The 26,754-nt window shown below is 48.3% G+C and overlaps 1 long non-coding RNA gene across 1 annotated transcript in view; it reads left to right on the forward strand.

Annotated features, from left to right (window-relative positions):
• Positions 1-26,754, forward strand: part of LOC144153711 (uncharacterized) — a 135,120-nt gene that overhangs the window by 75,831 nt on the left and 32,535 nt on the right. Inside the window, exon 3 of the long non-coding RNA XR_013319355.1 lies at positions 19,189-19,256. This is a non-coding gene — a long non-coding RNA (uncharacterized LOC144153711). The remainder of the gene's footprint in view (positions 1-19,188; positions 19,257-26,754) is intronic.

A 26,754-nucleotide genomic window follows, 5' to 3' on the forward strand; every position in this document is an offset into this window, starting at 1 on the left:
TCGATGGGTCACGACTAGGCACGGCGGCGCCTTCAAACCACACAACCCGGCACTAATAGGCTCCGCACAATAAAACCTCCTCACACGCGACGGGACCCGCACGAACAACGGCAACCTGCGTAGAGGGAGCCAACCCTGGTTGACATATGACATCATCGCACGCCTGCACCACTCGACCTTCGAGAACACTCTGCCCATCTTTCCTGGCATTATTTCTGGCGTGCTCTCCTTCTCACCAGCTCTAGTGCGTTCGCGCTTCATATGGGAAGCACATGAAAGCTCACGATACAGATGGCGAGTGGAAGAAACCGGTTCTAGCCCGTGCTAATGGGGTCCGCATTAGGAGAGATGGGAAAGCAAGCGGACGAAACGTTCCGAGTCTCCGCAACTCCACATGTGTTGCAACAGCCCGGTCTCCTACGAAGGAAGCGATAGGCCGGAGAACAAGAGAGCCGCACCCGAAGAAGTGGTAGCGCAGCGCTGGGTCTTTCACAATTCTTGAGAACGGATCCGACGACTTCGGTCCAATCCCGAATTTCACGCAGGGGAAGCGGTCACGAAACGTCAGTGAGTTGCAGAACATTGGGAGTTGCGAGCTCCCGTACATTGTACATACTTTAAAGAATGAGCGTTCATTGCTCTTGAGGGGAGGGTATGCTGGCAATGACACTACGCTGAAAACCTGTCCGAGTCTCCAAGCATAACCAACTCCAATTTAAATTCTTCGTTCCCCCTTCTCCTCCTGAAGAAAAAAAGCAAAAAAAATGTGGGGAACGAGTGTAACACGAGAGCGAAAATCTAACTAATCTTTTTTATTAAAAATCCAATTTGATTATTAAAAAAACAAAGTCCTAGGCGTACGTAACAGCAGGACGTCGAAGCAAAGTTCAAAAGGAAATCTAAGCGCAAACGAACATAAAACGAAGCAGAAGAAAGTTCTAAAGTCAATTCAGTACAAAAGATCACACAACGCAGCAGTTACATTCTGAGAAAACCCATGTCGCTATACACCGCTCGCTGCATGCGCAGAATTTAAAATTTAATTGAAGGCCACGTGTGAACATGTAATCCCGAGAACCCATAAACACGGAAAGAGAAAAACAAAACATTCGCGCAACAAAGTAAGCAAGGCAATCACAAAACGTTACACTACCTACCCAGATAGAGAATTAAGCAGTAAAAATAAAATATTTACATACAAACTTAGCAAAACCTTACACTGCGCATCGTGAAGGCAAACTATGAATATAGTATGTACACTATTTGCAAACACAGTACCAGCGGAAAAGTGCGGTCCGAGTGCTACACACACCCCAAGTGTGTGTAGCACTCTCAAAGCAAGCCCGAGTCAGTACTAAGATGGCATTATCCACGTCTCCCAGACCCCAGGTCACACGTTGTAGCCTGGGACCTTAGGAGCAAAATATCACAGAGGTGCAGTTCATGCGTGGCCCGTATCTAGGTGTTCCGTTCAACACAAAATGAGACGAAAAGTGGGGGGAAAAAGATATAGAATAAAGGACTATAACTCCACAACGCCGACATTACGGTGAGCTGGAAGACAAGCGCCAGCACGGCGTTTGCGACGCGGCTCGGATGCAAATGTTTGAACACTCGTAGACGTCACACCTCAAGCATTGACCGAGAAATGGAATCGAGAAGCTCCATGATAATCTTCGCAGCTGTTGAACTGTCCAAAAGATGGCGAGGCTGTAGCGCCTGTAACGGTGATCTCGACAGCCTACGAAGTCTCTGAACATAGCTGTCCGTTTTGGGAATTTCCATTAAATAAAGTGAAACCGAAGAGGCACACTTTAAGAAAAAAGGATGTGGTAGTTTTTCCCTTATGGGTGAAAAAGGAATGTATCATATATTGCCCCCTAAACGGTAGAAAGATTCTCCCTTTAAGAGGAGCGAGCGCGTTTCTACCCCTAGGAGTGGAGGAAGATTCCCCCCTTTCGTGAGGTAATGGAGGAGCGTTCCTCCCCTGGCAGCGTCATGCAAGCAAGGCTTGTCATGCGAGAAACGCCTAGCGAGCTGATCGGTTTGAGGATCGAGGAAGTACAAATACGTAGGTTACTGTGGTTGTGTGCGCTTAAAATGCGCTAAAATAACCAAGAAATTATCTACCGAGCACCAGAACTGCGGTTAGCAAGCGATGTCGCCAATCGTATATACGCGACTTCCTGCATTCGTCTCGCTGCGCGACCCGCCTACGCGTTCAGAGCGAACGCGCCGCCGTAAACACAGCAGAAGTCGTACCGATTGCTTTCAAAATGCCGCCTTTATTTCCGAAAGGCTCGTAACCCCGCCGTTCACCGCACACGAGGTCACAAGCATCCACTGCGGCCGTTTGAGAACAACCAGTTGTTGTTAGTGGCCTTACCTTGCTACAACGGAGCGCATCAAAACGCGGACCGTCTGCAATCGTGCACCTCAGCGGAAAGGCGGTGCAGGCAACACGAAAAACGTATCCGTCGCTGTCTCATCCTTGACAACGCTCGCCCTCTAGCGTGCTCGAAGTAATGCAATCGTAAACGTTTTAAAATGACCGATAGATGACGCAAAAAAAGTAGTGGTGGGGAGGGGCAACTACTAAGCATCACCATCAGTGGGCACTTACATCAAGGCGCTTCCTTGGTTTCCTTTATGGATAACGTATATTATTATAGCCAACATCACGGATGCCGAATGTGGGCGGGCACATATTGGGAAGAAACATAGCACAACACAGCGACATACGCTTCATTAAAGGCACTGACAACGCACAACACACGCAACATACAACATCGCAAGCATAATACACGTATATACCACCACACATAGTACACTTCTAACATGTGCGCATGATCACAAGCGACAACTAAATATTGAAACGGCCACAAAGTATCTATAACCCTGATCGCCGAGAATGCAGGTAGGAACAGTGAGATCGTTGCTTGTTTCGATAACCCACGGCAGTGCGTAAGCCTTAGGTGGGTTTTGTTATTTCATCAAATGAAACGCGTGAAATTGCAAACTTTTATTATTTTAGGTTTTGTAAGAAGCAGTAAAATAGCTCAAAGAAGAAAAAACGTTTCACGAAACAGTACGGCCGGTATGTTTGGGTAATGACACTCATTGCCTCGCCTTCGCTCATTTAGCGTAAATCACACCGCTGGTCTGGCAACCATTCAGGCAAAAATGTTACCGAATGGGGGCCTTTTATTGTTGGTAACTGATTCGTCAATATGCTGCGGTCCGTGCTCGTTGACGAAAAAAAGGCGCAGTTTACTATCACCGCTGACCTCTGTTAACCTTGGGCGTCAGTATAAAACGTCCACAAAGCAGTGGTAACGTTGAACAGGGCGCAGGCGAGTCGCACACAGCAAAGCATGCGGCGGTGCCCACAGAATGTGCTTCAAACACACGGCTGGCGAGCCGTGCGTTAGCGTGGTGAGCAGATGGTAATAATAGCAAAAAGACGGCGAGAAAACAAGCAAGCAGCACTCCGCAGGGGCGGTGTTGCTCGTAGTCGTCGCGTATGCGCCCGATCGGCGAAACCCACAGTGCAACTATCAACGGATTCGTTTTCGGCGTCGGCGCCGACAGCAGATTGCAGACGGCAGGGGAGAATATTTCCTCCCCCGTTTCGGTGTTTCGTAGAGGCCGTACAGAGGGCACTACGTGTAACGAGCTAAATGGAGAATCTCGCTGGTCCTGGGGAGAAAACCCTCGATTACCTCCCCTTTTCTACCCTTTTTTCTTAGAGTGCAGGCGCATCACAGAAGCACTGACAGTTTGGCGCGAGTTGTAGACGATGAAATAATGAGAAAACCGTGGGTATCCGGTTATCAGGTGAGCCAGCTTCTTGTAAGGCGGGAAATAGGAAGCAAGCTCGAATACACTGGGGGTCCATCGATCTAATTCAGTGTCAGTTGTTGATATTCCACTTATCATGCTATACCAAGCGGCCGACCTTCATCAGCAAAGAGAGCATCCTGGTTTTCGACCACCTTCCACGAACCTCCTATCCTGTTGTAGCAGCACTGCGGGTGACAGTATCCGCAAGCTCATTCCCCCACACACCAGAGTGAGCTGGCACGTGGTATATAGATACAGGTAGTGGACGTGAAAGTATGGAAAGTCTCTTTTAGACGATCAATGGTAGCGGGCTGATTAAGCGGGCTATTAAGAGCCAATAAAAGCAAGAGGCTTTCGGAGTAAATACTAACGGGGAAAGAAGGTCTCTCGTTCAAGAGAAACAGTACGATTTGTTGCATGGCAATCGCCTCGACATCAAATGACGCGGTCAGACACGCCAGGCGGAACCACCTCACCGCATACACGTGATCTGTCCCGCTAAAAATGACAAAGGCTGCTCTTGATGCCACCCGCCTGTGAAGGCGTGCAAAGGGGGAAGTGCAGCCTGGGTTTTGTTTTCGTTCTGGTGAGACGCTCGTAATGGACACGAAGTCGTCGCGCAGGATGTGTGTCGGCCTAGATGGACATGTCTACGTCAGAAGGATCGTTTATGCTCAAGGTAACTGGTTGCTGCTGATGAAACAACAGAAACATGCGCACTGTGATGTCTAGGTGGATGTGAAGCGTTAGCCTATTGGCAAGGACTTCGAGGGCGGTGGTCCGTGTCGCAGTATACACCGCGGTAACGGCGAATAATTAAAATTTAATAATTCCTAATGAATATCAGGGGTTCTGATGGAGGAGGTTCCACTTTCGGAACTGTCGGGAATTAAATAATGTAACAAACGGGACAACGCGCTATCGTCTCCCTCCATAAGCTCTACGGTGCTCTATGCTGAACGGGCCCACCGAAGAAGAAACCGGACATATATATATATATATATATATATATATATATATATATATATATATATATATATATTCACATATACATATATCTATATATATAGATATATATAGGGAGCAGTAAAAGTTTGAAGATGGTAGAAAACAAAAGAAAAGAAAACTTCTAACAATGTAGAAACCACGATTGTTGCCAACGTTTCAGCAAATGAAACTTGCCTTCGTCAGGGCCCTCACTGCAAGCCTGTTTGCTGAAATGCTGGCCAACGTTGGCAACAGTCTTGGTTTCTCCCTTGTTCGAAGTGTTTTTTTCTTGTATATGTATACATATATATATATATATATATATATATATATATATATATATATATATATATATATATATATATATATATATATATATATATATATATACATATCAAAGTTGCAGTCTTTATTACCAGTGCTGTTTGGCGTTTTAACAGTGTTTTATATTGCCGAATGAGGTATGATTGCCTTTTTTTATGCAGGAATAAATATATCTGAAAATTCAAGTCGAGAAAAAAAGCGCCATTTTTTCCGGAAGCGGGAATCGAACCCACAACCTCCGCATAACGCGTGCGGTGCTCTACCATTGAGCTAGTTCCGCGGCGACTCCCTTCTCGACTATACGGCGGGGTTTTTGTATTTACGACTGCTCAGAGCCTGGTCAACTAGCGCCGCCCCTCGACCACCGCGGGAAGACGTAGAACGTCTTTTCCCAGCGGCCGCACGTAAGACGAAGTCGGGAGTCGGGGATAGCCAAAAGCATTTCAGACTGCTGAAGCCAGAACCCTCGTAATGCATTTTTAGAACAGAGACGTACGGGACGAGGGATTCCGTAAGGACACATATCAAAGTTGCAGTCCTTATTACCAGTGCTCTTTGGCGTTTTAACAGCGTTTTCTAGTGCCGAATGAGGTATGATTGCCTTTTTTTATGCAGGAATAAATATAATTGAAAATTCAAGTGGAGAAAAAATGCGCCGTTTTTTCGGAAGCGGGAATCGAACCCACAACCTCCGCATAACGCGTGCGGTGCTCTATCATTGAGCTAGTTCCGCGGCGACTCCTCTCTCGACTATACCTCGGGGTTTTTGTATTTACGACTGCTCAGAGCCCAGTCAACTAGCGCCGCCCCTCGACCACCGCGGGAAGACGTAGAACGTCTTTTCCCAGCGGCCGCACGTAAGACGTGGTCGGAAGTCGGGGATAGCCAAAGGCATTTCAGACTGCTGAAGCCAGAACCCTCGTAATGCATTTTTAGAACAGAGACGTACGGGACGAGGGATTTCGTAAGGACACATATCAAAGTTTTCAGTCCTTATTACCAGTGCTGTTTGGCGTTTTAACAGTGTTTTATAGTGCCGAATGAGGTATGATTGCCTTTTTTTATGCAGGAATAAATATAATTGAAAATTCAAATCGCGAAAAAATGCGCCGTTTTTTCCGGAAGCGGGAATCGAACCCATAACCTCCGCATAACGCGTGCGGTGCTCTACCATTGAGCTAGTTCCGCGGCGACTCCTCTCTCGACTATACCTCGGGGTTTTTGTATTTACGACTGCTCAGAGCCCGGTCAACTAGCGCCGCCCCTCGACCACCGCGGGAAAACGTAGAACGTCTTTTCCCAGCGGCCGCACGTAAGACGTGGTCGGAAGTCGGGGATAGCCAAAGGCATTTCAGACTGCTGAAGCCGGAACCCTCATAATGCATTTTTAGAACAGAGACGTACGGGACGAGGGATTCCGTAAGGACACATATCAAAGTTTTCAGTCCTTATTACCAGTGCTGTTTGGCGGTTTAACAGTGTTTTATAGTGCCGAATGAGGTATGATTGCCTTTTTTTATGCAGGAATAAATATAATTGAAAATTCAAGTCGAGAAAAAATTCGCCGTTTTTTCCGGAAGCGGGAATCGAACCCACCACCTCCGCTTAACGCGTGTGGTGCTCTACTATTGAGCTAGTTCCGAGGCGACTCCTCTCTCGACTATACCTCGGGGTTTTTGTATATACAACTGCTCAGAGTCCGGTCAACTAGCGCCGCCCCTCGACCACCGCGGGAAGACGTAGAACGTCTTTTCCCAGCGGCCGCACGTAAGACGTGGTCGGAAGTCGGGGATAGCCAAAGGCATTTCAGACTGCTGAAGCCAGAACCCTCGTAATGCATTTTTAGAACAGAGACGTACGGGACGAGGGATTCCGTAAGGACACATATCAAAGTTGCAGTCCTTATTACCAGTGCTGTTTGGCGTTTTAACAGTGTTTTATAGTGCCGAATGAGGTATGATTGCCTTTTTTTATGCAGGAATAAATATAATGAAAAGTTCAAGTCGAGAAAAAATTCGCCGTTTTTTCCAGAAGCGGACATCGACCCCACAACCTCCGCATAACGCGTGCGGTGCTCTACCATTGAGCTAGTTCTGCGGCGACTCCTCTCTCTACTATACCTCGGGGTTTTTGTATTTACGACTGCTCAGAGCCCGGTCAACTAGCGCCGCCCCTCGACCACCGCGGGAAGACGTAGAACGTCTTTTCCCAGCGGCCGCAAGTAAGACGTGGTCGGAAGTCGGGGATAGCCAAAGGCATTTCAGACTGCTGAAGCCAGAACCCTCGTAATGCATTTTTAGAACAGAGACGTACGGGCTGAGGGATTCCGTAAGGACACATATCAAAGTTGCAGTCCTTATTACCAGTGCTGTTTGGCGTTTTAACAGTGTTTTATAGTGCCGAATGAGGTATGATTGCCTTTTTTTTATGCAGGAATAAACATAATTGAAAATTGAAAATTCAAGTCGAGAAAAAATGCGCCGTTTTTTCCGGAAGCGGAAATCGAACCCACAACGTCCGCATAACGCGTGCGGTGCTCTACCATTGAGCTAGTTCCGCAGTGACTCCTCTCTCGACTATACCTCGGGGTTTTTGTATTTACGACTGCTCAGAGCCCGGTCAACTAGCGCCGCCCCTCGACCACCGCGGGAAGACGTAGAACGTCTTTTCCCATCGGCCGCACGTAAGACGTGGTCGGAAGTCGGGGATAGCCAAAGGCATTTCAGACTGCTGAAGCCAGAATCCTCGTAATGCATTTTTAGAACAGAGACGTACGGGACGAGGGATTCCGCAAGGACACGTATCAAAGTTGCAGTCCTTATTACCAGTGCTGTTTGGCGTTTTAACAGTGTTTTATAGTGCCGAATGAGGTATGATTGCCTTTTTTATGCAGGAATAAATATAATTCTATATATATATATATATATATAGTCGTGAAGTAGAGTTCTTAGTTGCTGCAGGGATACGCACAAAGTAGAAGTACGTTCTTCGGAGACTTTATTTCTAACATTTCGACCGGAGAACAGGTCTTCCTCCTGAGGAAGACCTGTCTTAGGTCGACAGGTCTTCAGGTATTCTGAAGGTCGTGGGTTCGGATCCCACCGGGCGGGCATTTTTTCTTCACATTCTTTCCAATCTCTTTATCTGTTTCAACGACCTACCATATCCTCCCCTTTGTTTTCCGAGGTTTTATGATTGCCAATCCTTATTTCTGTCTTATTTTCAAGGAGCCCCTCATTTCCCATTCTGATTCGCTACATGCATACCGAGGGCCTATGTTCTGGCAGTCTTGGTGCCATAGGGAGCTTAAGAGGGTTGAACGCTAGTCGACCACTCTCGACATGTCGCAGACACTCTAGTCACGACCCGGGAGTTACAAAAAGGTCTTCTAAACCCCGAGAAGTCGGAGTGGCGCTGGCTACCACCCCCAAGCAGAGGAAAAAATTACATTGACATAAATACCCCAGAAAGTGAAGGGGAAAAATAGCCCCGCCGGTAGCGTAGTGGTTATCGCACCAGACCGGTATTCCGTAGGTGGTGGGTTCGGATCCCACCTGGCAGGCATTTTTTCTTCACTTTCTTTCCAAATTGTTTATCTGTTTCAATGACCTACCATATCCTCCCCTTTGTTTTCCGAGGTTTTCTTGACTGCCAACCCTTATTTCTGTCTTATTTTCAACAAGCCCCACATTTCCTATTCTGATTCGCTACATGCATAGCGAGGGCCTCTGTTCTGGCAGTCTTGGTGCCATAGGGAGCTTAAGAGGGTTCAACGCTAGTCGACCACTCTCGACACGTCGCAGACACTCTAGTCACGACCCGGGGTTAAAAAAAGAAGGTCCCCTTCACCCCGAGAAGTCGGAGTGGCGCTGGCTACCACCCCCAAGCAGAGTAAAAAATTACATTGACATAAATACCCCACAAAGTGAAGGGGAAAAATAGCCCCGCCGGTAGCGTAGTGGTTATCGCACCAGACCGGTATTCTGGAGGTCGTGGGTTCAGATCCCACCTCGCGGGCATTTTTTCTTCACTTTCTTTCTTTCCAAATTCTTTATCTGTTTCAATGACCTACCATATCCTCCCCTTTGTTTTCCGAGGTTTTCTTGAATGCCAACCGTTGTTTCTGTCTTATATATATATATATATATATATATATATATATATATATATATATATATATATATTATAGTGGGGTTTATTGGAAGGAAGGCAAAGCAAGGCCTGACTATCGCGGAGTCCAAACGCGTCCAAGCGAGCTCTCGGGTCGGGGCACCAGTCTCGCGCACAGCGCTCTCGATGGGGCTGTCTAGCCTAGATTCAAGCACATACCCACTTGTGGTGGATTCTCCCATATCCAAGTACATACATCGTCTGACGCGAGACGTGCACGGCACACACCCATTTAAGGAAGTGGCCATGATATCTTCATTACAATCACCCCCCGGCAAAGAGAGGAGCCATCCTGGCGACTCAAGGGGATGCGACGACGAGGGGGTCATAGTAGGGCTTCATACGCTGGACGTGCACTGTTTCGCGCCCTCGGCGACGAAGATCGGTCGTGGCAGCGATCGGCTCAACTACGTAATTGACGGGAGACGTTTTCTCAAGAACTCTGTAGGGTCCATGGTAGTTAGCTTGGAGTTTCGGCGAAAGACCGGGCGTCTTGGACGGTATCCACAGCCACACGAGAGTTCCGGTGGCATAGGTAGGCGAGGTGGCTGAAGCGTCATGACGAGATTTTTGGCGCCCTTGATCCGCAGCGGTAAAGGATCGAGCCAGTTTACGGCACTCTTCGGCATGCTTAGCTATCTCGGAAATGGGCCTGCACTCGGAGGCGTCGGGTCGGTAGGGCAGTATGGTGTCTAGGGTGCCGGAAGGCTCACGCCCATAAAGTAGAAAGAAGAGCGAGAAGCGCGTCGTCGTCTGTGTCGCCGTATTATACGCATACGTGACAAATGGCAGAACTAAGTCCCAGTTGGAATGATCCGAAGTAACATACATTGAAAGCATGTCGCCAAGCGTGCGGTTAAATCTTTCAGTCAACCCATTGGTTTGCGGGTGATACGCTGTAGTTTTTCTGTGAACAACTTGGCACTGGGTCAGCAGGGCTTGTATTACGTCCGACAAAAAGACGCGTCCTCTGTCGCTCAAAAGCTCCCTGGGCGCACCGTGGCGTAAAACAAACCTCTGAAGGAGGAATTGTGACACGTCGTGGGCTGTAACGGTGGGGAGTGCGGCTGTTTCCGCATACCTAGTCAGGTGATCCACTGCAACAATAATCCAACGGTTGCCTGCCGTTGTGGTGGGGAGGGGCCCATAGATGTCGAATCCAACGCGATCGAAAGGGCGCGCGGGGCTTGGTAGTGGCTGCAGAGGTCCTGTAGGATGTTGCGGCGGAGACTTGCGGCGCTGGCATTCGGGACACGAGCGGATGTACTTCGTAACAAACGTGTACATCCCGCGCCAATAGTAACGGATGCGCAGCCGCTGATATGTTTTTAGGACGCCAGCATGGGCGCATTGCGCATCAGCGTGGTAGGACGAACAGATGGCAGAACGCAAATGACGGGGAATAACTAGCAGCCATTTGCGGCCCTCGGCGATATAGTTGCGCCGATACAGAAGGTCGTCACGAACAACACAGTGTGAGGCCTGGCGACGCAGTGCACGGGACGCCGAAACGGTGGACGGACTCGACAGGTAGTGCAGTATGGACGCGATCCAGGGGTCTTTTCGCTGCTCTGCGGCCATGTCGTGTATGTCAAGTGACGCCAGGGCGCAGTCCGTCGAGGAAATGCAGTCATTTTCCGACTGGACGGGACACCGAGAAAGGGCATCAGCGTCCGTGTGTCTGCGGCCGGACCGATACACAACGCGAATGTCGTACTCTTGGATGCGAAGAGCCCAACGACCAAGTCTGCCGGACGGGTCTTTCAGTGACGAAAGCCAACACAGCGCGTGATGGTCCGTGACAACATTAAACGGGCGTCCATAAAGGTAGGGGCGGAATTTGTGAATCGCCCAAATGATCGCCAAACATTCTTTTTCCGTCACTGAGTAATTTCTCTCCGCCTTTGTGAGAGTACGGCTGGCATAAGCAATTACGGACTCCTGGGCGCCTTCTCTGCGTTGTGCGAGCACAGCGCCGAGACCGACACCACTGGCATCAGTGTGTACTTCAGTTGGCAGGAGGGGGTCGAAATGTCGCAGTATTGGGGGCGACGTAAGCAAACGCCGTAAAGATACGAAAGCTTCTTCACAGGCAGGCGACCAGTCGACAGGTTCTTTACTGGATCCACTGAGGAGTTTCGTCAAAGGTTCGATTATGGTGGCAAAGTTCCGTACGAAACGCCGGAAATAGGAACATAATCCGACGAAACTTCGGAGGTCTTTAATCGTGGTTGGTTTCGGAAATTGGGCGACTGCGCGAAGCTTCTCCGAGTCGGGAAGGATGCCATCTTTTGATACGACATGACCCAAAATGGTCAGTTTGCGAGCAGCAAAGCGGCACTTTTTCAAGTTGAGCTGTAACCCAGCAGACGTGAGACATGTCAAGACCTGTTCTAGGCGCTCCAGGTGAGTGGTGAAATCGGGCGAAAACACGACAATGTCGTCTAAGTAACAAAGGCATGTTTTCCACTTGAGGCCTCGTAGAACACCGTCCATCATTCTCTCAAATGTTGCGGGCGCGTTGCAAAGTCCGAAAGGCATGACGTTAAATTCGTAAAGTCCATCAGGTGTCACGAAGGCAGTTTTTGAGCGATCAGATTCGGCCATGGGGACTTGCCAGTAACCTGAGCGTAGATCGAGAGAAGAGAAAAATTCAGCGCCTCGCAAGCAATCAAGAGCGTCATCGATACGAGGTAGTGGGTAGACGTCTTTGCGGGTGATTTTGTTCAGACGCCTGTAATCGACGCAGAACCCGATGGACCCATCTTTCTTTGTTACAAGCACAACGGGCGAAGCCCAGGGGCTTGAACAGGGTCTAATTACGTTGCGCGTGAGAATGTCAGCGACGTGTTCGTCAATCACGCGTCGTTCGGAAGGTGACACTCGATAAGGTCGCTGCCGCAGAGGGGCGTGGGATCCGGTATCTATTTCGTGGGCAACAGTCGACGTGCGGCCCAAGGCGGTCTGATGACTGTCGAAAGATTCACGGAAGCAATCGAGAACGGCAAGAAGTTGGTCGCGTTGTGCTGGGGTGAGATCTCCATCGATGGATCGTTGAAAAACATCGGGAGTTGCCTTGCTGGGATGAGGGCTCAGGACATTCACCGAAAACGCGGATGATTCCTCCGGGACGGCCATGACCAGAATGGGGTCGAGGGCTTCCACGTACCCGAGACATTCCCCACGATATAATGTTGAAGGGCAAGACGACGGGTTGCCGACAAGCATCACACTGGACCCACATTGGACGTCGAGGACAGCAGCGGGCAAAGGCAGGCATTTCCGAGACGAAAAAACACTCGATGGCGTGAAAACAACAGTTGAATCAGGCTTGACGTCACAAGAAACAGGCACAAGCACGGAGGAATTGGGCGGAAGGGACGTGTCGTCCGTCACGATTAACCTGACGGGCAGGTCATTCGATGGCGGTTCGCATGACGGAAATAGTTCGACCTGAGCACGAGCACAATCAATGATGGCGTGATGACGGGATAAGAAGTCCCATCCGAGGATGATGTCGTGAGAACACGAGGGAAGGACAATGAACTCGATGATGTACGTGATGTTTTGGATAGCTACACGAGCGGTGCACATGGCCAACGGTTTCACCTCTTGCGCGCTTGCGGTTCGGAGAGTAAGGTCGGAGAGTGGCGTCGTCACTTTTCGCAATGAGCGGCAGAGGCGTTCACTTAAGACGGACACAGCGGCACCAGTATCGACAAGCGCTAATGCGGCTACAATATGTATATATATATATATATATATATATATATATATATATATATATATATATATATATATATATATATATATATATATATATATATATATATATATATATATATATATATATTGTGAGGCCGTAGATAGAAGGTGTCGGGACCATTGCATTTGCAACTCCTTTATTCCGACGCGTCTGGTGGAGAAGAAACCAAGATGGCGGCTCAGCGTCCCTGCTGCTGATGATCACCGAAGACTAGGTTGTGCCGGGGATCATGAGTATGTACAGTTGATGATGCGGTAGCTGCAAGCTACTGGTAATGAGGATAAATACCAATGGGGACAAATATCTCCTAGCAGGCAGCAAGACACAAACTCAGCTCTCACTATTGTCCCCCTCGTTGAAAGAAGCCGCCACCTGGCCGCGTTTTAGAGTTCGTCGCGGCGGTTAGAGGCCTTGAGCCGGGAAACGTGAACTACCTTGGTGTCACGATGGCGGTGGTCGGAACTTGGGCAAACCGGTGTAACGCGAACGTTTACAGGAGAGGTCGCCTCCAGAACCTTGTACGAACCAAGGAAACGGTGAAGGAACTTCTCGCGGAGGCCAGAAACACGAATAGGCGTCCACACCAAGATTTCGTCACCCGTTCAGAATTGAGGAGAGCGATGCACAGCGTCGTAGCGTTGCTTTCGATCCTGTTGGCTCGCTTCAGTGCGCATGCGGGCAAGTTGACGGCAGTTTTCAACGCGAGCAACAAATTGTTTGGGAGACGTCGCAGAAGGTGACATGGAAGCGGTGAAGATGCAGGTATCTAGAGTGTGCAAAGGGTGACGGCCGTATACAAGGTAGTATGAGGAGTATCCGGTTGTGGTCTGAATTGCGGTATTGTAAGAATAGGTAACAGGAGGTAAGATGGCGTCCCAGTTGCGATGATCAGGTTGAATATACATAGAGACCATATCAGAGAGAGTTCGATGGAAGCGTTCTGTTTGGCCGTTTGTTTGGAGATTATAGCTGGACGTCATCTTGTGACAGGTGTTGGACGCTCAAAGCTAGTCGGCGAGAATTTGAGAGAGAAATGTCTTGCCTCGATCGCTTAGCACAACGCGGGGCACTCCATGGCGTAGCAAAATGTTCTTTAAGAAGTTAGCGATCTCGGTGGCGCTAGCTGAAGGCAGTGGGGTGGTTTCGGCGTAGCGAGTCAGGTGATGCATGGCCTTAACTATCCAGCGATGACCGGCCGCTGTCGGAGGCAATGGACCGTAAAGGTCAATACCGACCACTTCAAACGGGCTTGCTGGACACGCAAGGGGCTGGAGCAGACCGGTAGGGGGTGACGTGAAGCGTTTCTGGTGCAGACAAGGCGCACATGAGGCGACGTATCTGGCGAAACTCGTAGAAAGCCCTGGCCAAAAGAAGCGCCCTCGGACACGGTCGAAGGTCTTCTGGAATCCGCGTTGGTCTGCAGTCGGGTCATGGTGCAACGTTTCTAAAATGCGCGGACGGAGGGAACGGGGCACAACCAGAACCCATCTAGCTCCATCGGTGTGATGGGTGGTGCGGTACAGTGCGCCATCCAGAAGCTGGAACTGGCGCAGCTGACGACGTAGGCGGCTATTCGGTGCTCGTGTGGAACCGGTGAGCCGATCGATTATTGTCCGACAATAACTGTCTGCGTGTTGAAAGGCAACCAAGTGGGGGGTATCGTTGATAGGAATATCGATGGCTGCAATGGGCAAAGGTGGCACATTAGAATGTCGGGCAACGTCATCTGAAGACTTCACCAGCGGACACCGGGAAAGCGCGTCCGCGTCGAGATGCTTGCGACCAGACTCATAGATCACCGTGAAGGCATACTCTTGCAAGCCGAGAATCGAGCGCCCAAGTCGTCCTGACAGACTTTTCAAAGAAGACAGCCAACACAGGGCATGGTGATCTGTAACCACTCTGAAATGTCGGCCGTAAAGGTAGGGACGGAACTTTTGTACAGACCACACAACAGCCAGACATTCTTGCTCTGTGATGGGGTAATTTTTTTCTGTGGACGTCAGAGAGCGGCTTGCGTAGGCAACCACTCGTTCACGCGAGTGGGATTCGCGCTGTAGCAAGACGGCGTCAATTCCATGCCCGCTAGCATCAGTATGAAGAAGGACTGGGTGGGTGTCATCGAAATGGCAAAGTACAGGCCCAGAAAAAAGTGCTTGCTTTAGGTATTGAAAAGTCTTCTCGCAGTCGTCAGTCCAGACAAAGGGGTTACCGGAATGCAGCAGCTGATTGAGGCGCGAGGCCAGGGTGGTGAAATTGCGAATAAAACGACGGAAATATGATGCCAAACCAAGGAAACTGAAGGGATTTTTGCTCTTGAGGTCGAGGGAAATTGGCCACAGCGGAAGTTTTGTCTGGGTCGGGCCGTATACCCTCTTTGCTGAGAATGTGACCGAGAACTTTGATGGATTTGCTGGCGAAGTGGCATTTCTTGGTGTTCAGAGTCAGGCCGGCTTTGGCCAGATTAGTCAGAACTTCGTCGAGACGCCGGAGATGTTCAGGAAAATTCTACGAGAAAATAACAGTCATCCAGGTAACACAAGCACGTCTTCCATTTAAGGCCGCGAAGGACTGTGTCTATCATAAGCTCAAATGGATGGGGCGTTGCATAAACCAAACGCCATTACGTTAAACTCGTATAAGCCGTCTGGAGTAGCAAGCGCTGTCTTTTCCTTGTCAGGCTCGTGCATGGGTATCTGCCAATAACCAGATCGCAGGTCTAAGCTGGAGAAAAATTCCGCCTCCTGTAGACAGTCGAGTGCATCATCTATACGCGGCATGGGATAAACATCCTTCTTGGTGATCTTATTAAAGGCTCGATAGTCCGCGGAAAACCTAACAGAACCTTCCTTCTTGCGGACCAAAACTACGGGAGAAGACCAAGGGCTAGAAGACGGCCGAATGATGTTTCCTTCCAGCATGTCCACTACATTTTCCTCAATGACTTTTCGTTCGGACGATGACACACGGTATGGGCTACGGCGGATGATGTGGGTCCTATCCGTCTCAATCCGATGCGCGGTCACAGACGTCTGCCCCAGCTTGCTAGAAAAGCAGCCAAATGTGTCCCTGTGTTTTTCCAGGAGCTGAAGTAGCTGGTTTGTTTCGCTTTCTGAGAAATCTTCGCTGATGGTATTTGGCTCAAATGTTGCAGGCGTCGGGACTAACGAGACGGAGCACAGGGGAACTGATGAGAGCGTATCGTCAGGCATAACAGAAGCCATAGTAGCGCCCGCGGGGAGCAATATGGATTCAGAAGTGGTGTTGGTAGCCAGAAGCTTTGCTGATCCATGTGCGAAGTGGACGAGGCTGGTCGGGATGATGACACCTTTGGGCAGAAAACGTGAAGAGGGAACTATAACCTCGTCTGCGTCACTGATTCGGTTTGAGCAGACAGAAAACAGCGTCTCGCGGCGGGGATTTAAAACACAATCTGCACTTGCTGTGAGCTGTAGCTGCGGTACTTCAGAAATGCCACTGACCTGCTTTGTATGCGCGAGTTGAATTTCCGGGTGATCACATGAAATGACGGCGGATGCGGATGAGAGAAAATCCCAACCCAAAATAAGATGATGAGCACAGGAGGACAACACCGCACACTGAACATGATGCCGAAGAGAACCAACAACAATCCGCACTGTGCATTGTCCGGATGGCTTAATCACGCTGCTATTCGCTCCATGTAAAAAGGTCTCATCTAGGGTGTTCGTACCGTGCGTAGACGAGCACACAATTCCGCACTTATAACTGAAACGCTCGCACCAGTGTCAATAAGGGCATCGACGAAAACGCTTTCAACCAAAACAGACCGCAAGTTCGACGGACGCTCTGGAGGACTTGTAAGCTTCGCCGGAGATGCAGTTTTCCCTCCAAAAACTGCATTAACTAGTTTTCCTTGCGGTGGTCGGCGACGTAAGACGCAGGGCGAAGAGGGGAAACTGAATGGCGACCTGGTGATGGCGAGCGGGGTCGTGGAGCACGGGAGCTGAAAGGAACGTCGTCAATCTTAGGCGGAGACGGGGTGCGGCATGGAGGCGACGGGTATGCACGCCGTCGCTAGCCGTACTAGTTCGGGGGTACGCTCTCACTTTAATAGGCCGCATAGCTGCGTCGTTTATCCCGTTGGCGGCGTCGATAAAAGCGGGAGATGTGAGCTCGAATGCCGCAATAATAGCACACGGGCCGGTTCGAGAAGGCATCCTGACTTGGTGGAAAGTAGGCCTTTCGGCTCGGCGCGTGCGGCATGGCAGTAATATACCCAGACGAAGAGTGGTTCATGATCGGGGACAACGGCAGAGGTGTCCGGCCAGCGACATCCGAGTAGGACGGTGTTGATGGGGCAACTGGATGGAGAAGCGGCACTAGCACTGGCATAGCCGCGAGCTCCTCTTTAACCATCTCGTGAAGGCCATAACTCGTAGCGGCTTGGCGAACCCCGTGCGCAAAATGAGAGATGTTGCCGTACACTTCTTCGCGAACTATAGCTCGAATCATCGCACGAAGGTCTTCGTTCCCAAGACGGGGGGTAGACGCCGTGTCCCGTGGGAGGCGGATCGATTGAAGTTAGTCGATACGCTGACAGGTGGATGTTACGTCTGCTACGGTTGAAAGGTTCTGCAGGACAAGTGCGTTGAAAGCGAACTCGCCGATCCCTTTGCGAATGTGGCGAACCCGGTCAGACTCCGGCATATCTTTATCGACGTGGCGACACAGCGCTAGAATATCCTCGATGTATGAGGTGTATGTCTGATTAGATTGCTGCACGCGAACCTCCAGTTTCCTCCTCGCGTTGTCACTCCACGCTTTAGGGGAGCCAAAAATCTTTTGCAAAATGCAGCCCAGTCGGTAAATTCATGTTTGTGCTTTAAATACCACGTCTCGGCAATCTGCTTGGGAGAAGCCAACGTTGAACAATTTGAGGCAGTCATCCTACCTATTGAACTGGCTAACGCGTGTGTAGCTGTCCAGTCACTCCTCCACGTTTTCGCCCCGAAAACCAGCGAACTCGGGCGGGTCGCGCTGGGGAGTGGTGACGATGCATTGCGGAGGCGCGGGGACTGTGCCACTCGGAGTGTCTTGCGACATGGACAGTGGTCTTGAGGGCAAGCGGCGACCGGAACGGAGCTCCAGGGGTGCGAAGGAGAGGTACAGCTCGGGATCGAGTTGCAGCTCCACCACTTGTGAGGCCGTGAATAGAAGGTGACGGGACCGTTGCTTTCGCAGCTCCTTTATTCCAAAGCGTCAGGCGGGGAAGAAACCAAGATGGTGACTCAGCGTCCCTGCTGATGATGATTAGCCGAAGACGAGGTTGTGCCGGTGATGATGAGTATGTACAGCAGATGATGCGGTAGCTGCAAGCTACTGCTGATGATGATAAATACCGATGGGGACAAATATCTCCTAGCAGGCAGCAAGACACAAACTCAGGTCACAATATACATATATCTCTCTCTATATATATATATGTGTGTGTGAAAACGTCGAACAATGTTTAAACTACGATTGTTGCCACCGTTTCAACAAAGAACCTTGCCTTCGTCAGGGCAAAGGCAAAGGCCTGTGTCAGGGCTGTGCCCTAACGGCAGCAAGTCTCCTTGCTGAAACGTTGCCAACAATCGCGGTTTCTATCTAGTTCGATGTTTTCTTTTCTCATGTTTTCTACCATCTTCCAACTTTTATTACTCCGTATATATGTATATATATATATATATATTACTTTGGACTCCTCTAGCGTGATGGGCCTGCATGGGTATGTTACCTCGACTAGCTCTCATAGCTCTTATTTTCAACCTACATAGTGGTCGTTACTTCTATAACATTCCCGAGAAAGCAAAAGCCCAAAACACCTACCTGAGAACACGCTTGAGTGTGACACCAAAAATACTCTGATTATTATGCATTATGCCCACAAAAATGTAAGGTGTAACTGCAGCCGTCCCGTCCCGTATTTCTTCTGTGCCATCGTATGAAGTCTTTGTGGCTTACATGTCTGCTCATCATAATAGGCTTTTAGTTTTTTCTGGGCAGCTTTCAGAAAAGCAATCGAAATTTACGCTACGGTGTATTTTGATAAGATATTAAGAAAAACCTGTTTACAGGCTCTCGAAGCAGCTCACTGGAACTTTGCAAGATTCTTCGCGGCCAAAGATCGTTGTCACACAAGAAGGTAAGAATTTTTTTTATTTCCGACCCTTGCAATCCAATACCTTAATTTGCCCCGCCATAGTTTTCGTCGCGTATGGTACTTTTATCGCTACAAATCATGAAACTGCGCGCATTTGAGTATGTCTTTCGCCCACAGTTCCAATGACCTGTTAATTTGAGGATATCACTGATATCCCGTTCGTTACATCCCCGCTTTATAAAGATAACATGGGCCCTACCTTGATGCATATAAGCACCTCCAGTAATGTACTTCGATTTCCAGGAAGTACCCGCAACCTGCTACCTGAAATAATTTAAAGGCATTAGTTAACGGGGAAGGTTGAAAATTCGGAGTTATCTGGATGAGAGATTGCGAGCATGGTTGACGGATGACGCAAAGGATTCCGGGCAGCGCTAAGAACACATGCCGAAAAATGCCCTCATTAGGTATTATTACTCAGGGAGGCTCTTTAAACATCTTGTTCACGAAAAATTGAGTGAACTCTGATGAGAGTAGGAGGTCGCACCACTGACCTCAAATGAGAAACTAGCCTGTATCACTGAAGCACGACCGCCTGTTTTATTGAAAGGGACCTGCCCATGCTCGTCGATTCCACGTACAAAATTTCTTTTTATAGCGAAGTTGTTTGCGCTTCATATCGCCAAAGCTTCATCAAAACTCGGCATAATAAAGTGGAGATTAGCAAAAATTCTAGTCAAATGCATTTGGCATATTGGGGACAAGACAAAGAGCATACGAACAAATGCGGGGACTGTGCGGCCCAAGACAAAATGTGCAGAAATTCAGAAAATGTTCCAGTAATGTGTAGCATCCCTACGCCGCTTGTCTGGATTGAGATTTACACAGCTGAATGTTCTTTATATTTCCAATTTTTGTACAACAAAAATATTTCGGTTCTCGCTATTGTACCAATAACAGCCGTCATCTCCAGCAGATCTGCATTTGTTTTTTTTTTGTTGACAAAACAATGCTTAAGAGTGGTTTGTGTTTGTGCCAAGGCAAAAGGCGCCACTGAGAGCCACCTGACTTGTGCTTTGACCTCTCGGTTGGCGTTTGAGTAAGCTAAGTCCACTATTTTCACTGATTTTTTTTGTCTTTTCCTATTTTTCTAACTTCTGTCGGAGAAAGTATCTCCATTGACGCTACTATATCGACTAAAGTTGTCACTACCACCAAATCTTCCTTTTGCAAACTTTAATTAATAAATTAAAAAAAAAACGTCAAAGCTGGAACTGATGGTATTGCACCACATCGCCCCTAATATTAGTGAAGTTTTAGCCTTTATTAATTATTTTACGTTACCTTATGGTGTTTTTTCTCAGAAATTGAAAGTAGCGCGAGTTAGGCCAATCAAAAAGGAGGTGGCAATAACCAGTCCCCAATTACCAGGTCTGTGTTGACTGTCTTTTCAAAAATATTTGGCGATGTAATACGTAATAGACTAACAGACATCTTCAACACACACAAGGTCATTTAACCACATCAGTAGGGCTTAAAAAACAAGCTAACACAGCAAGCTCTTCTTAATACTAAGGACAGTATAATAGAAAATATAGAGAAAACAAAATTACATTCAGGCTATTCTTGGACCTACAAAAACATTTGGCTCTATCAATCATGAAACATTCCTAAGAAAACTAAAAAAGGTAGGAATACGCGGAGTAGCGGCTAAGCCATTAAGGAGCTATTTAGGTAATAGGGAGCAATTTCTTGACTATAATGGTGTTTCATTTGAGTCATAGGAATATAAAAGGGTGTTCCACGAGGATCAAAGCTGGGACCATTGTTATTCTTAATATATGTGAATGAAATTCCAAACATATCTTGCACACGCCAGATAGCTATGTATGCAGATGACACCAACATATTTTCTCCGGTAGCAGTAGGAAGTAACTACAGTATGAAGTAAATAGATATTTAGGTATGCTGTAAAAGTGGTCGCACGAAAATAACTTACAGCTAAACGCATCTAAGACTGACTATATCATTTTTAGACCAATTAATAAGATAGATGAAGGAATTGATATTGAATAACGCGGCGATATGATCAGCCAAATCAAAGAACAGAAGTTCTTAGGAGAATGGTTTTATCAAGAATTATCTTAGCATCCTCATATAGAACACCTAGGCAATAAAATTTCAAAATAATATTAGCGTTCTCTACAGATTAAGAGGTTCAATACGCTTTGGTTAAAAATACCACCGTTTTATTAAAGCTTCATAACGCTCTCGTTTATTTTTGGCTTTGTTTGGGAATATTATCGGAGGGAACCACAAAAGGAACAAATTACAAACGGCGGATCGTATTACAAAGACGGTTTCTGCGTCTATTTGCCAATTTTCATAGACACTATGCCGTCTTCAGAACGGGTACAGTATTTTATGCAGTAGACTATGCTTAAGGCAGACCAAATTTATTACATGAAGCTTTTACAAGTTACACACACACACGCACACACACACACACACACACACACACACACACACACACACACACACACACAAACACACACACACACACACACACACACACACACACACACATACACAAAATCTCCATGGCAAACGTAAGGATAGTAGCAGTATATACTCTTTTAGGTGTGCTAAAATATATACACCGAAATTGGGAGCAGCTACGGCAGGCCGTCCTTGCTTTTTCAACATACCGACATACTGCAGAGGCCACATTGATTTTAATTGCAGAACAAACATTCTTAAAAAGAGATAAACCACAGTCCTCCTGCACGTGAGGCGGGTGTTCTACCTCTACGCCATCGCTGCCGCTCTGCGATGGCGTAGAGGTAGAACACCCGAATCGCGTGCAGAAGGACCGTGGTTCGAATCCCGGTACCGGACAATTCCCACCGGATGAAAAAAAACCCGCGTATTGATGGAATTGCACCAAGGGGCTTGGGGTGCGGCCTGACCCCGGCGACCATTGCCGGTAATGCACTCCCTCACCAGAGCAGGATTGGCCACCGTGGTGTAGTAACGGCCACAACCTCCCATGAATACGCCAATTAACCCTCGGGCCTCAGTCCCCACCGGCTGCGAAGCAACTGGCCACGGCGGCGGTCAGACCTGTGACGCAGCAGAGAGTGCTAAGAATCCCTGGATCCGGACAGGCCGCCAATGGAATCTGAACCTGGCAATGTTTAACGCGCGAGCCTTATCTAGCAAAGCAAGTGTTGTTCGAGGAATTAGAGGGCATTAAATGGGATGTAATAGGGCTTAGCGAGGTTAGGAGGGCAGGCGAAGCCTTTGAGGTGCTGAAAAATGGACACGTCCTACGTTACCGTGGTCTAGAGGACAGAAGAGAACTGGGAGTGGGATTTCTAGTCAATAAAAGCATAGCTGGCAACATAGACGAATACTATAGCATTAACGAAAGGGCAGCAGGTCTTGGAATTAGGCTCAATAAGAGGTACAAGCTCAAGGTGGTGCAGGGCTACGCGCCCACATCCAGCCACGACGACCAAGTAGTGGAACGCCTCTATGAAGATGTGGAATCGGCAATGGCTAAAGTAAAAACACCGTACAGTCAAACGCCGCTACAACGAACGCTTCTACTACGAAATGGTCTGTACAACGAAGCATGCCATATCGTCTGGCCAGTTTCCGGTGTTTCCTATGTATTGTTAACGCCACTAAAGCGAATACCACTAGAACGAATTTGCCTGTTTAACGAAGAAAATCATGCGCTCCCAATCGCTGAATTGTTGTTTGATAACGAATACGGCTAGCCTAACACGTGGTAACGCGCAGCAGCAAACCGAAGGGTATAGTGTACTAGTACACTATACGAAGGGGCTGCGTCGCCGCGGCCCGCTGCTGCCGCCGATGGCACTCGCTAATGCAAACGGCCGGACCAAGGTCACCCCGGGCTATCCTTTAAAGAGCTACAAAAATAAAAAGGGCGATAATGCCGTTGCACTGATGCTCAGGGATGTAGCCAGCGGGAGGACGGATTTCGACCCCCCTTTCCTCTCCTTCCGAACTATATTCCAGGCAGCGCGCGTAAGCGAGGGCTTGTGTTTCCTCCCACAAAACTCCTCCCCGGGAAGCCCACGTTTCCTTTTACGCAGCCAGAGAGGGGACGGTTCGCCTAATTGCGCCTTTGGCCCTCGGGGCGAAGAACACAATCACTGCGGGAGTGGCCCGACTGCGGTTACTCGCTCTTTTTAAGGCGTTGGCCTGGAGTTGAACCAGCTGTACCTTCGGCCTTTCTTGTGTCGACAGACGCCGAATAGACAAAATAGGAGCGCGGAAGACAGCGACAAACAATTTCCATGTCGCCTCTTAAGTTCTAGGTTTGGTGGCCTTCCTTTTCTTCCGCTCCCTTCACTGTTTGCTCCCTTCAAAGCAGTCTGGACCGAGTTTCGTCGTCGCAGCAGGGTCTACAGTGTAAGAAATAAAAGGGAAATGGCACAAAACAGGCACGGTACGTCGGCGTGGTCCCAAGTGCTGACTGGCTGTTCTGCTGTTCCGGAGCACTTGCACTTTTTAGCGAGAAGAAAGAAGGAAAAGGGCGATTGGTGTGCAAATTTGGGATGAGACGTGTATTTGAGATTTTTTTTAGAATGACAGGGCGGCTGCGAGAAGGAAGGGACAAAGGGCAATAACGATTTGGAGTAGAGTTTTCGGAGGCGGCAGCAGAAAAACGGCGTAAGAAGAGTCAGCTAAGTGTGCGCATGCGGGAACTGCCTGACTGCGGAGAGAAGCGAGTCTGGTCGGTAGCGTGGTTGTTCGATTGCGCCGTGTTCGTGTTGCAACGTCTTGGAATCGCGATGAGTGCAGGTAAAGGTGCAGGGACTAAAAAGCGACGACACTTCAGCCTCGATGAGAAGGTGAACATCATCAGGGCCGTGCAGAGCGGCCGAAGAAAAAAGGACGTAGCCGAGGAGTACGGTATCAGCGCATCGACCTTGTCGACGTTCCTTAAAGACAAAGAAAAGATACAGGAGCAAGTGGCACAACATAAAACTGACCCGTCAAGGAAGCGGATCCGTGCAGCCACATTTCAGGATGATGACGCCGCCGTCTACACGTGGTTTGCCGACGTGCAAGGAAGATTCCTGTCAGCGGGGCCGTTGCTGTGTGAGAAGGCCAAACAGTTTGCCTTCGCCCTCGGCGTGGATGAAGCGCACTTCAAAGCGACGAGCGGTTGGCTGAGAAGCTTTAAACAACGACATGGCATTGTTTTCAAGACTGTGGCTGGCGAAGAGGCCGACGCACCGCACGATATCGCCGACAATTGGCGTGAGTCCGAACTGCTGAGAGTGCTGCATGGGTACAGGCCGGAAGACACATTTAATGCCGACGAAACTGCTCTTTTTTATGAGTTGCTACCTCAGAAGACCCTGTGCGAGAAATCAGATCGCTGCAAAGGGGGAAACAAGCCCAAGCAACGTCTGACTGTGCTGCTCTGCTGCAATGCAGCAGGGACGGAAAAGCTGAAGCCGCTAGTGACTGGGAGGTCGGCAAAGCCACGATGCTTTAAGGGCGTACGTAGCCTTCCTGAAGATTATGTTGCGAACAAAAAGGCCTGGATGACGGCGCACATTTTCCAAACCTGGTTTTTGCAACTGGAGAAAACAATGCGCCTTCAGAATCGCAAGATTGCTCTTCTCATCGACAACTGCACCGCACACAACAAGATCCCAGTGCTAAATCACGTGGAAGTGATTTTTCTGCCGCCGAATTGCACGTCGGTGCTGCAGACATTGGACCAAGGGATCATACGGTCCGTTAAAGCCCGCTATCGCTCGATGATGCTGCAGCGAATTCTGCTCAAACTAGAACACAACATTGAAGGCCAAAGTAGCATCAATGTCCGCCAGGACATTGAAATGGTTACCGGCGCATGGTGGAAGGTGCCCGCCGGCTGGCGCAGTGCTGGCTTCACTGAAGCTGACGACACAGCCGATAGTTGTGCCGACGATCGTGAGTCCCCTTTTCGGCCACGGAGCTGCAGGAGTCCATAAACACGTACAATGCGTGTTGGGACGCCGCATTGGTTGTGACGGCCGACGATTACGTCTCGGTGGACGACCAGGTCCTAATTTGCCCTGACCTTACAACTGACGACATCGTGGAGGCCATCATAGAGAAAAGGGATGCCACAAATGACCAGGCGAGTAGCGATGAAGAGCTTGCAGAGGAGCCAAGCGTTATGACTACCCGCGAAGCGATAGCGGCATTTGAAGCGCTACAGATATATATCTGGTCACTCCATATATATCTTGTCACTCCATATATATCTCGTCACTCCCTGATCTCGCGCCGCAGCATGCCGTGAACCTCGATAGCATCAGGTCGGAGGTGGTTGCGCATTCAGTACGTCATACTACTGTGTAGAAGAAAATTGTTGTCTTTTTTTCGCCTATTGGAGTTTCAATCTGATGTAAATATAAACATATAGGTTCGCTGCTAATTCTAATGATTTGCTTACTTTATTTCACTAACTACGGTAAAATGCATTCGCATTTTTCAGTTATTGCAAACTACAACAGCCTGCCCGATGAAATTGAAGCTCTATCATCTTTATCATCATTTAAGAGGCTTCTTAGAAAGTTTCTTCTAGAGTGCTGAATGGTACATAGCAGTCATAGTGGAATTTTTTTGTGTATTTTTGAGTATTATTCGTTGAACTTTTGCGTATTGTTTTTTCTCGCTGAATGTGTGTTTGTAGTGCTGCAGTGGGTTTTTACTATTTTATGTTACATTTCACTTTAATTCCTTCTTTTCCTTTTTGCTTCATCGTGTTTTCTCATACTGAGTGAATGTAATTAGGCCTGCTTTTGTTTCTTGCGGCATAGGGTGTTTAGAAATTTCACCTAGATGCGCGGTTTAATGTTTTCTATCTCGTAAAAATTCCTTAGTGTTCTTTTGAATATTACTATAGTTTTACATGTATAATATTGCGGTTCCTGTTATTCTATTTTCCCTTTTTTTTCTCCCCCTTCGAGTCCGCCCTTATTTTGTATTGCTATATTGTCAATATTTTTTATAATTTATATTACTACTCTGCAATGCATATAGCTCAATAATATGCCACTGTATAATATCATTCTAGCAGCTTTCACTGTGTTTTATTCTTCTATGTAATATTTAACCGAGGGTCCTGGTGCAGTCTCGACTATGGGACCCTCGTCTGTATAAGTTTGCTTTGTAACCTTCATCTTCTTGTAAGATTGAATAAAATTCTGCTTCTTATATATGCTTATCTGCTTTATAGGCTGTCAATTTAGTGCGCGACGCATATAGCGAAGTGACGTGTATAACAAACAATTACGACGGTCCCGCACGCTTCGTTATACAAGCGTTCGACTGTATACCGTAGTTATGGGGGACTTCAATGCTAAAGTAGGCAAGAATCAGGCTGGAGACAAGGCAGTTGGGAACTATGGTCTGGGCTGTAGGAATAGCAGGGGGGACCTACTAGTTGAGTTTGCAGAACGGAATAACCTACGCATAATGAATACCTTCTTCTCTAAAC

The sequence above is a fragment of the Haemaphysalis longicornis genome, unplaced genomic scaffold, assembly GCF_048455015.1.
Source record: "Haemaphysalis longicornis isolate Haplotype H1 unplaced genomic scaffold, Haemaphysalis longicornis Haplotype H1 scaffold_9, whole genome shotgun sequence".
Lineage (NCBI taxonomy): Eukaryota > Metazoa > Arthropoda > Arachnida > Ixodida > Ixodidae > Haemaphysalis > Haemaphysalis longicornis.